This window comes from Medicago sativa, chromosome 8, assembly GCF_051527215.1.
Source record: "Medicago sativa cultivar Bolivia chromosome 8, Bolivia_mono, whole genome shotgun sequence".
NCBI classification, from domain to species: domain Eukaryota; kingdom Viridiplantae; phylum Streptophyta; class Magnoliopsida; order Fabales; family Fabaceae; genus Medicago; species Medicago sativa.
This window is the reverse complement of record NC_140756.1, coordinates 32,780,367-32,793,694: the sequence shown is the minus strand read 5'-3', so window position 1 is coordinate 32,793,694 and position 13,328 is coordinate 32,780,367.

Sequence of the window (13,328 nt, the reverse complement as noted above, 5' to 3'; positions counted from 1 at the left end):
ACTCATATTTTATTGAAAAAAATTCATAAAATAGATATGATATTGACATTTTATAACACTAATGATTAAATCAAAGAAAATAAAGGACAAAAATGTTAGATAAAATTAAGTTAAGGGGTAGATTGTTGTAATTTTTTTCCTAAAAAAAATTTAAAAAAAACATCTTTAATTCTATGAAAAAATATTGAATTTCCCATTGTGCATTCATTTGGATTATATAATCCTAACTACATCTTTAATATTTCGGATTTTATAATAGGAACAACTCAAAAATTCATAAACCAAATACAAATTGTCCTGTTTTTTTTTTTTAGGGAAAATTGTCCTACTTTATGTAATTCCTTTTTTAAATAATTCAAAAAGGTATAAACTAGAAAAAGATAATACAAGATCGGATTATATAATCTCAAATATGTTAAATCTCCAGCAAACCAATTTCAAATAACAATTGTAATTCATATGTTAACATATTTCAGATTATATAATTCAAATTTTGTCAGCCTACATATCAAACATTTTTGTGACAAGCATAGTCAGTTTAAGAATCATAACCATTCTAATTACTCTATAATCATTTTTTCACTTTTTTATCTATAAAATAATCAAGAGACATAATCAAATATACATTCTTCTTTGAACTAATTCATTCATGTAATTGACCACAATGAGATATTCAACCAAATCTCAACTTGTTTGATTGCTTATCCTTTGATAGTTTAAAACATTAAATTTAGATGTCAAATATAATAAAAAGGTCATTTGCTGCATCTCTAACATACAATTCAAATTCAAGAAAACTATTGAGTCTAAGAATCATGATACATTGCTACTTGCTTACAACAATCTTAATCATAAGCAAAATTGTAAACTCACCAGTTCATAATACAAATTTCACCAAATAAAAATAACATAGATAGCTAAGAAAAATAATTGTTGGAAGGGAATGAATAGTTGATCATTCATCTACAACTAGTGTTGTAGCACGCGACTCAAGGTGAGCCTTCTCATTCCAACAATACTTTTATTGGTGCAAATATGATCATCTTATTCTCAAGTATGGCTAAGCAAGACCTTAGTCTTAAGACATTAGACAACAATATCTACAATTAAGTTGTGAGGAAAAAAATATATATATACCCAAATTGAGAAGAGAAAACATCAATTAGTTGAAAGCTCAAATTACTCATTATTTGGCCGTAAAAAAGTAGAAACGGCACATAACAGGCAAAAGAAAGTGAACTACAAAAAAAAAATATGGAAGAGATAACAGAGGAATTAGGCAGCTACATTTTAAATCATCAGATCAAATTATCCTATAATATTTGTTTCAGAATGAATTTAGAAGTTGAGAAGATCTTTCGATAATGGCAAACCCAAGTGTCGCGTCATTTTTCGGAGATCAAGGCTATTTGATTAGCTTTTGACTCACTTGATTATTTCACGACCGAACATTTAATTTTTTTAAGAAAAGGGGAAAAAGTTCAAACTACCCCATATTTGAAAAGATTTAGGGTTCGGGGGTTAATTACATAAAGGGAAGGTGCTAGCACCCTTTATGTCCGTAGTACTCTACGGGAACCTCTTGGTTTTATCTAAACAATGTGCTATAACTTTCTTGTTTTGAGAAAAAATGGAATTTTGAATGATTAAAAATACAAAGACCTAATTATCTACATTTTATTGATTTGGAAAGACAAATCCTTTGCTACGTACCCGTGAGGGATCAAAATCACGTAGTTCGTGGTAGAAATTGACGTTTGATTGGTTTTGTGTTTTTTATTGGTTTCGAAAAAGGGTTTTAAAAATAAAAGCCAAGTGGCAAATAAGAATTTGTTTGTGTTTTTTAATTTAAATGAAAATAGACTCGAAGTAGAATTAAATTGATTGACGTTTGATTTAAGAAAATAAAATAAAAAAGACGATCACTTGATTTAGGATCAAGGTTTGTCTATGAAAATATTTTTTGTGATTTTTGGTTATTTACTTTTTTTGTTTTTTAAATAATTGAACTAGAATTAAACTAACGGAGTAGAAAAATAAAAGCGTAGGTACCTTATGGTGGCGTTGGACCACCACAAGGACCTTTTACCTAAACTACCAAGTATAAAAAAGTAAACATACACCCACACACGCACACATGTACCTAAACTATTACAAAAACCTATTTTACATTCTAAGGTCTGCAAAAAATAAATAATTTACATTATGGCCTATTTTACATTTCTAAATTATGTGCAAGAAAAAAAAATGGAATGAAGATGTAAAAATAATATGTGAGTGCTGGTAACTAAATAACATAAAGAGAAAATAAAATGCTAAAAAAAATAAAATGCAAGGAATATTTAAAAATGCATGAAAATGATAAAAAAAAAAAAAAAACGAGATTATGGGGTGTTAACAGTAATAAGGGGTGTGTGGAAATGAAAGAAGAAGTGGAAATGGGCTTAGGTTAAAACGAACCGGGTCGGTCTTTGTGTTGGATCGGTTCTGTTAAAGGAACGGGTCTGGGACATGGGTTAGTGAATCAGGACCGTCTATTTGATCAGACGTCACTGATTCAATCACGAGGTGGAGCATTATTGACTGTGTGATTCAGAACCAAGGATCCAATGGACGAGTACACACGCTAAGGCGTGGTCTGGCACGCATTGGATCTAGGTAAGGGTATATATACCCAACGCCATTAGAAACCCTCATTCTTTCCACTATTTTCTCTCTCTGCAATCTTATATTCTCTCGTCTCTCTCTGTACCTTCTCCAGAAAACCGGCGAGTATGAGTTTCTTGGCACGGTGGTTGGCCGGCCATGGTGGTGGCGCCGCCGCGCCAGACATCAAGAAGGGTCCTTTTTTTATCTTTTTTTATTTTTCGAGTACTATTCTTCCTCTTCTTCTCAATTCTAACCCTAAAATTTTCAAAATACACCCACACAGTTTAAGATCTAAGGAGAAAGAGATTATACCTTTTGTGCTTCTTTGAAATGACTCGGCTTTGATGTATGTAGCTGATGCCGCCTCTAGAACGGTTTGCAAGTGTTGATGATGACCGGTTCGTCCTTCTTGATTTCGTCCCTTCTGATTCTAGATCGGCGTTGCGACTGTGAGCTGGTTCGTGCTTTTGGTTGTTGAGGACATGTGCGGTTGTGGGTTCACATATTTGTGTTCGTGATTGGATTGGAAGCTGGCCGTGAGTATGAGGTTTTGTTAAAAGGGTTGTGTGATCAGCGACGGCTTGAGTAGGTTTGACGAGGTTTATCGGATTGCGGGCGTGTGTGATTTGAAGTTGGGTTTTGAGACATTATGGTCGTGATGTTTTTTGTGAGTTTTTGTTTTACGGTTTGGAAAATTGAGGGTTGCAATGTCTGTTGAATATTAGGCCATGATTGTATGGGAAAATTGCTGGAAATTGAAAATTTTGCTCCTGGAAATTGGTCCGAAAATGGCATGGGATTGATGAACTTTTGAGTGAATTTGTTATGCGTTTTTGGCCTTTTGCAGGTTTAGAGGTTGATGAAATTGCTGGTGCGTGAAGTTGGGTTTAGGGTGTTGATGAAAAAAATGGTTTTTGTTTACAGACGTGAAGCTGTGTTGCAGGTTATAGGTTTTGCTGGGTTTCGGTTCTGTGAAATTGTGACCCCCTTTGCTGATGAATTGAAGCTGTTATTTATAGTGAAAGATATGGGACCTAGGGTCTGTTGAAAGATGCAGAAAAATTGGCTTGGATTGGTATGAGAGGAGCGGTTTCTGTTCCTGGAGAATTGCTTGCAGATTGGCTTGTCAAAGCTGGCTTTGGATTAGAACAGAAGATGCACGCGTGACAGGCTTTACTTGGATTGGAACTCTTTTTTTTAGACTTTATCAGATAATAATAAAATAAAAGAAAAAATAAAATGATAGTAAAAACAAAATAAATAAATAAATAAATAATAAATAAAAAAAACTATGCAGACTTGAGCTTATCTTAAAAATAAAAAGAAATAATGACTAAAATAAAAAACTAAAACTAAAATTAAAATTAATTAAAAAATAAAAGATGGAAATAAAAAATAAAAGAGGAAAGAGGGCCCGACTCGGGATCAAAAATGAGGTATTTTAAAATACCTCTCTACCGAATTTTTCACTGAACAGCTGGAGACTAATTAAGGTTAAACGACATGTGTCAGTGTATGAATGTAGGATCCTTAGGTCAAAAATTGGGGTATGACAACAAGTATGCAAATGGTATCGTTTGATATTTTCATGTTGTCAAAAGAGACTAAACATTGGTGGGAGAATACTCGCCAATGTACGGAAGCAAAGGATGTTGTAATCATTTAAGAAACCATCGCAAGAGAATTTCTAGAGCAGTATTTTCCTGGGGATGTTCTCAACCGTAAAGTGGGGGAATTCTTTGAACCGAAGCAAGGGAATATGTTTATGGCTGACTATGCAGTCAAATTTGAGAAATTATCTTGGTTTTGTCCCACTATAATTATGAAGATGCAGAGTGCTCCAAATGTGTTAAATTCGAGCATGACTTACAATTCAAAATTAAGCAATCAGTTGGCTATTCTTTGAAGAAGAAAAACACAATTTGTTCGCTATCAAGAAATATACTATTTTTCTATCCTTGTGATGAAAAGAACATGTCGAGAGTAACTCGCTATAAGAATGTCGGTCATAAGAAGGACAAAAGGTCCTGATTAAAATAATTTTAGGGTGTGTAGTAGAATTAAGATACAAGAAGAAAATTTTATAAGATATATTTAGACAACAAAATTTAACGATATATATATATATATCCAAAAATAAATCTACATCAAAATAATTTGAATAGACCTTCAGTTACACATCTTATTATTGAAGTTATGTGTAGAAGCACATCAAGAATAAGTCAAAGTACAATGATACGAACTAATTCATGCAACAAGTACAACTGAAACACTCATATTCATAGAGTTAGAAATAACGAATTCTGAAAATAATACAACCAATAATCAATTTATTTACTCACAAACCAAAGAACAAAATCATAGAAATAACACAATCAAGGGTATGCCACGAAACCAACATTGTTCTTACCATGTTATTGTCATCCATCTTAAGCCTAAAATACCCGAGTTAATATTTCAAGTTTATGAAATCCAGTTTGTAAATTTATTATGTCAACATAAAGTTCATGTATATACAAATTCAATATTGTTGTTCTTGGTAATTATTAGCAGTACATTAAATATATACCAATTAGTTTTACGACATTAACACAAACAACATATATACATATGCCATACATGTATCATAAGACACTAACACTAGTCAGAGAAGCGGTAAGAAAAATATCAAAATGTTTTCTGAAATGTAGAAATTGTTATCATGGATCATTAGATAACAAAAAACGTAGCAGGAAAAATTGTTATCTGTGTTAACAATGATCGAAAAATCATGTGTTTAACTATATAGAAAAGTTATAGTTAAAACATATGATATATTTTTCAAAAACAATATACAAAAAGATATAGCATCAAACCGCGCATCTCGCGAGTCTATACCTAATATTTATTAAAGGAGTATCTAACTATGAAAACCAAATGAAATGTTGAGGTATGTCAGAATGTTAATGTTATAACTTTTAAACACATGACACATTTGCTATAAAAAAAAACACATGACGACTACAATTAAATTGATTAACAAATTCATATGTGTTGATAAGTACAATTGAATATGAATTTAGTAATTATTCGACATCACAAATTACACCTTAATGTACAAAGTTTGTAATGATTGTATAACCCTCATGAAAAATTATTGTGTGCAAACACGAAATGTTTTACAAACAACCACTAAACAAATGACAAATAACAACAAATGATTATATTTTGATTCAACAATTTCATAAATTATACGGTATATTTGGTAATAGTCATTATTATTATCGTTTCATTTTAATTTTTTTTAAATCAAATGTGTTTAATCAATTAGAAAAGTTATAGTTAAAACATCATATATATTTTTCAACATACAAAAATATATAGTATCAAACCTCGCATCGCACGAGTCTATATATAGTATTTATTAATATTGCAGCATTTATCATAATTATTTAGACACATCATTGAAATATCAATTTTAAGAAAAATTGGCATCCGCAACATAAACATACATACAAATTAGCTACTAAATAATAAAATCAAACATCATGATATTATATTTGTCACAATCAATAGTTAAAATTCAACAATAACAACATTCACCACTTCTATTGACACATCTAACTTTTTAAATTAGAAAGACTCCCAAAAACTTTGACTTTTCTTGAGTTTCGTTACAATTAAGTACAAGAATTTGTGATTCATTTTGTAATGTTTTTTGTTTTTGTAAATCATAGTTTTTTTTTAAGGAATAAATCATAGTTGTTATGCTTACAACTAAATTATCATATTTGATATCTCTTTTGATTTTTTATCACGTTAAACAATCTTCAGTAATCTTTTTCCTTAGTTTTTGAAATAAATCTTGGTTCCCGTACAAAATCTAATAATTTCTTTAACTTCGTTTACGAGCCCACCAGAATGACAACAATCAGCCACAATAACAAATGAGTGACTATGCGAAACTCATTCGTTGTAACATAGATTGGTATTTACATTATATATTATAAAAAAATGTGGTTGTAATGCAATATTGCTATAATGTTGTCCTAGAATGAGATAAACTACATTGAAAACATACAATATAGTGACTCGCCCATTGATATGATATACTCAAAAAATCATATCCAGCTCCTTAGTGTTCTGAAATAATTAGATATATGGCTTAATAGTGCAGCACCTACCAATCAATCAATATTGCATCATTTATCATAAACATAAATAAACACACAAATTAGTTACTAAATAATAAAATCAAACATCACTATGTTACGTTTGCCCTAATGCAGCATAAACATACAAATTATCTACTAAATAATAAAATCAAACATCATGATATTATGTTTGCCCTAATGCAACATAAACATACACACAAATTAGCTACTAAATATTTTTTTTTGTTACAATTAGCTACTAAATAATAATATCAAACATCACGATGTTATGTTTGTTCTAATTAATAATTAAAATCCAGCAATAACAACTTTTGTCACTCCTGATGACACATCTAATTCTAAACATTAGAAGGACCACCCAAAAAATTCAAATTTGCGTGAGTTTCACTACAATAAAGTCCAGAGATTTGTGATAGGTCCCCGAGCTTTTTGTAAATGATAGCTCTAATACTTTCAACTAAGTCCCGATATATGACTTCCCCTTTGGTTTTTTTTTTTATCATGCTAAGCAAAAATTTGGTAAAAAGTGCACTGTTTTTCAATCGTTCCCAATCTATGCTCCCAAAGCTATGATTTTGGATGCTAAAGAGCAACAAAAGAGAACCAACAGTCATGAAATTAAGCATTGGTTGGAAACGCTTTATGATTTGATTCATGAAGCTCAAGATTTAGTTGATGATTTTTCAACCGAAGACTTGGCTCGTCAATTGATGATTAAAGAAAAAGGGCAAACAGTTTCGCATATTCTTCTCATTATCAAACAAGATTGGTTTCAATTTAAAAAAGTTTCCCAAAGTTAGGAAAGTGATAAAGATCTTTGCTGACCTTAATATTGGTAAAAGGGTATTTAATTTTACTACAAACATTCCTAACAAATTGGTTATGAACCGAAGAAACACACTTACTTTCATTTCAGAAGAACGTGTTGCTGGAAGAGACGATGTTAAAAATGGTTTGTTAAGGTTGGTGTTGGACACCAACAATGAAGAAAAGATTGCCAATGATGTTGTAAAAATCACTTTTTATTTTTTAGTACAAAATTTCATATTTTAATGAAACTAGGTTAATTAACTATGAAAAAAATACTTAGAACTTAACGTTGAATCCAGTTTTGAAAGAAAAGAAAAAAGAAATGTTGAATCCTATAAAAATAATGTTGGATCACAGGTCAGCTAGGTTCATGTAAACATTGTGAGCAAGTTTTTCCAATTGAAGTGTGTTTTTGTGGCATTCACTCTAACTCACTGTCAGAATGTTAATTTTATAACTTTTAAACACATGACACCTTTGCTAAAAAAAAAACACATGACGCCTACAATTAAATTGATTAACAAATTCATATGTGTTGATAAGTGCAATTAAATATGAATTTTGTAATTATTCGACATTACAAATTACACCTTAATGTACAAAGTTTTTAATGGTTGTATAACCCTCGTGAAAAATTATTGTGTGTAAACACACAATGTTTTACAAACAACCACTAAACAAATGACAAATAACAACAAATGATTATATTTTGATTCAACAATTTCATAAATTATACGGTATATTTGGTAATAGCCATTATTATTATCGTTTCATTTTATTGTTTTTTTAAATCAAATGTGTTTAATCAATTAGTAAAGTTATAGTTAGAACATCATATATATTTTTCAACATACAAAAATATATAGTATCAAACCGCGCATCGCACGAGTTTATATATAGTATTTATTAATATTGCAGCATTTATCATAACTATTTAGACACATCATTGAAACATCAATTTTAACAAAAATTGGCATCCGCAACATAAACATACATACAAAGTAGCTACTAAATAATAAAATCAAACATCATTCACCAATCATACGAATGAGTTTCGCATAGTCACTCATTTGTTATTGTATATTTGTCCCAATCAATAGTTAAAATTCAACAATAACAACATTCACCACTTCTATTGACACATCTAACTTTTTAAATTAGAAAAACTCCCAAAAACTTTGACTTTTCTTGAGTTTCGTTGCAATTAAGTACAAGAATTTTAGATTCATCTTACTTGATACTAAATGGCTTTACATTGGTGACTTTTGCAACGAACTCTATTTACCTCCGCCAAAGCCAGAGAGTGGTAGTGGTGGTCCTTCGGGATTAGAAAGTGGTAGTGGTAGTGCTCACCATGATTCAATTGATTATAGTTTGTATGTTGAAACTGAGGTGATATCCATTGGTAAGTATAAGGAAGACATTCCGGGTTCAGCAGAGAAGATTGAGTCGGATAATGCAATTGCTTCAGATGTTATTTGTCACTTTTTTGGTAAATTCTCTTCCTTAAGAGGATTATCATTGAAATTTTTGGCTGATTTTTTTTTATCTGTTGACAAATTTGATTTGAGGAATTGGGTAGTTGCTGGGCTGATAATAGGTTTATGTGAGTGTTTTTTTTTTTTTTTTTTGTAAATCATAGTTGTTATGCTTACAACTAAGTTATCATATTTGACATCTCTTTTGATTTTTTTATCACGTAATACAATCTTCAGTAATCTTTTTCCTTAGTTTTTGAAATAAATCTTGGTTCCCGTACAAAATCTAATAATTTCTTTAACTTCGTTCGTGAGCCCACCAGAATGGCAAAAATCAGCCACAATAACAAATGAGTGACTATGCGAAACTCATTCGTTGTAACATAGATTAGTATTTACCTTATGTACTATAAAAATATGTGGTTGTAATGCAATATTGCTATAATGTTGTCCTAGAATGAGATGAATTACATTGAAAACATACAATATAGTGACTCACCCATTGATATGATATACTCAAAAATCATATTCAGCTCCTTAGCGTTCTGCAATAATCAGATATATGGTTTAATATTGCAGCACTTACCAATCAATCAATATTGCATCATTTATCACAAACATAAATAAACACACAAATTAGCTACTAAATAATAAAACCAAACATCACGATGTTACATTTGCCCTAAATCAGCATAAACTTACACACAAATTATCTACTAAATAATAAAACCAAACATCATAATATTATGTTTGCCCTAATGCAACATAAACATACAAACAAATTAGCTACTAAATAATAATATCAAACATCACGATATTATGTTTGTTCTAATTAATAATTAAAATTCAACAATAACAACTTTTGTCACTCCAGATGACACATCTAATTCTAAACATTAAAAGGACCTCCCAAAAACTTCAAATTTGCCTGAGTTTCACTACAATAAAGTCCGGAGATTTGTGATAGGCCCCCTAGCTTTTTGTAAATGATAGCTCTAATACTTTCAACTAAGCCCCGATATGTGACTTCCCCTTTGGTTTTTTTATCACGCTAAGCAAAAATTTGGTAAAAAGTGCGTTGTTTTTCAATCGTTCCCAATCTATGCTCCCAAAGCATCTTAGTGAGTTTAACATACACTTAAAAGAATGTCCAAGTGATGAGTTGCCCTATTTTGTAAGTTTAAATTTGTAACCTTCATTTTTTCTTAGTTTCTTAGTTGAATCTAGGTCCCTGTTACTAAATCCAATAATCTCTTTTGCTCCATCCAAAAACCCTCCAAAATTACAATAATCAACAACAATGACAAATGAGCGATCATGCGAAACTCCTTTACTGATATACCGTGGGTCTGAGTCTACACAACGCACAACACAAAAACAAAAATCCTACAACTATAAGTACATAGTACCCTCACGGCCTACACCACCACCACATCAATGACATTAACTAGCCAAAACAAATACAATTTAGAGTATGTTAATTAGTTCTTAATGAATCAAAGATTTAGTCCATTGTATCATATATGTTTTTTCATTTTTTTACCTTAAACAGAAAACAATACTAAAACTATTTTTTCCATTGAGTATTCTTTAATTCTTTTATATTTGAAACGAGTGTTACTATATAGAATCATTGAAAAGTTCATAATTATTGAAATCTATCGAGCAAAAGAAATGTATAGAAACAAGCAAATGAAGGGAGAAAATAACACACCGTGACAGCATTATCATGATCATCATCTAAGATCTAAACAAACATTTTCTAGTGTTGATACAGAAAAAAACAAAAAATGGAAAGAAAAGTAAAAAAAATAGAACTCTGAAGTTTGATGCAATTGATTGTTACTTAACAGGCTGGAAGGATTTGAAACAGTATGAAGAATCAAAAACATTCTGTTTCAGTGGGTATTGACTCTTCCGCAAGCCCATTCGCAGCTTACAAATTTCAACCTGAATGGAAGGAAGGACTCTTTCACACTAGTGTACATGGGTACGCTTCTGGAACCTCAAAATCGGTATTTATGCAAATGCTATGAAAAAGTTTCTTAAATCAGGTTTTGGTGTTGAGTTGAATATCGATACGGTGGCTGTTTACAACCATTTGGTTCAGAAGAAAAATTCAAAGTGAAAATTCTAGTTTATTCAAGTCATTTCCTTTACTTTAATTATGCATGTTAAGAATCATAATTTATAGACAATTATATTGAATTTATTAATATACGTACCAACTAGGTTTTTGATGGCACTTTTATTTTTTAAACAAAGTTTATATTTTCATTTGGTAACAAATTGCGTTGGAATTATGATTATATTCTAAGTAAGAATAATATTAAAACTGTTACTATATTAGATTTCATCTAAGTGTACAATAGACTTATATTTTAACAATATATACATAATTGTTGATCATAACATTATAGAGGAATGATTTATGTTGCAATAATAAAAATAACCTATTAAATATAGATAATTGATTCAAATGATGTGCCAGTGCCTCCCCTGGATGAACTTTCTGTAGCACTGTTTTTGGTTTTATTACAATAATTACTTTTTGATAAATTGACAAAATGATGTTATTAGAATTACAAAATTCATGTTGATTTAAAATAATATTCAAAATATAACAAAAAAAAATGAAGTTTATGATCAGTTGAACTTTTTACTAATAGAATAAACAGATCCTATTTCAATAATAATCGTGCACTTTATCGTATATTTTAAAATAATATCGAGTAAATAACACCAACAAAGTAAAAATAACACAAATTTATTTTTGGTTTAACGGATCTGAATATAATATCAAAATGTTAGTGTTCAAAGACTTGTTTTGATGAAAGAAGTATTATTTATTTTCTAATTTTAGTGTTGAAAGACATGTTTCATTGTTAAAATGTATGAAATTTGTACTATTGTACGAACGTATATAATAGTGTATCGTGGTTAGGGGTGTAATATGAAATTCTACAATTATATTAAGTGAAATGAGTATTGTTAAACCAAGTGCAGTGAGTTGAATTAAACATTAAACATTCATATAGTGTAACATCCACAGTTTGATAGATAAATCTAAATATTAAAGAAAGTGTATCAAGCCACGTGTATAATTAATCATTTATGTAGTGTGACATCCATAGTTTGATAGATATGTCTCGGTGTCAAATAAAGTGCATCGAACCACATGTATTAAACGTATTATTTGTAGTATATTGTGTGCAGTTTTGTAAAGTTGGGAAGACACATTTAAAGATAACAATATTTTGTGTTTCAACATGTCCATATGTATATATGTATGATTGTTTTAAGTTGTATCAAGTATAGTTAAGTAAGAAATTAAATTAATAAGAATAATTTCTTAATACAAAAAAATATTGTCACCATTTTTTCTCTATTCCGTAGATATTTTACCTGATTTATGAAATAAACTCTTTTAGAATCCATTGGTTTATTGTATGACAAAAAGTTGGATAGAAGAAGAATATGATACAAATTCGCGAGTTAGGGAAATTGTACGTAGGACTATATAAATATATATAGACACACACATACATCTATATATACACACACACACACACACACACACACACACACACACACACACACACATATATATATATATATATATATATACTTAAATTAATATTTGAAATTGAAATAATTAAATTGGTATTGTCCAGATGTGAATGAAATATTTTTTATAGAACGAAAGTTAGAACCACCATGTGTGCTTGTTGTTTTGTTTAGTGTCACAATCATTGTTAAATTCCACGTATATCATTTGATCTATGTATGAACTTAAATTAAAGTGCAATGTTAATTTGTTATAATCATGCATTTATAGGCAATCTTTTTAAAAATATAGACATGTATTTTTTAAATTAAAAAGTCGACTTTTGTAAACTCCATCGTGTATGGTTTTATTCAAAATTTTATTTAAATCCAATTTTTAGTTTTATTATAATATGGTATTTTATATTGAAACCTATTGATTACATTAATAACAAGAAAAACAACACACATTTCATACATATTAATATGAGTTTTTAACAAGGAATCTTTTTTATACAGATGCAAATGCTCTCTATCTTAGTTTTTTTTTTCTTCTTTTTCAGTTTTATTAAAATATAACTTCAATTTCTTTTGATCTATCACATCGTGTACTATGCTGTAAAAGGGTGAAATATCAAGTCTTCTCGTCCCTATCTTTAATAAGGCATGCACACGTAGGTTGATTTTTTTG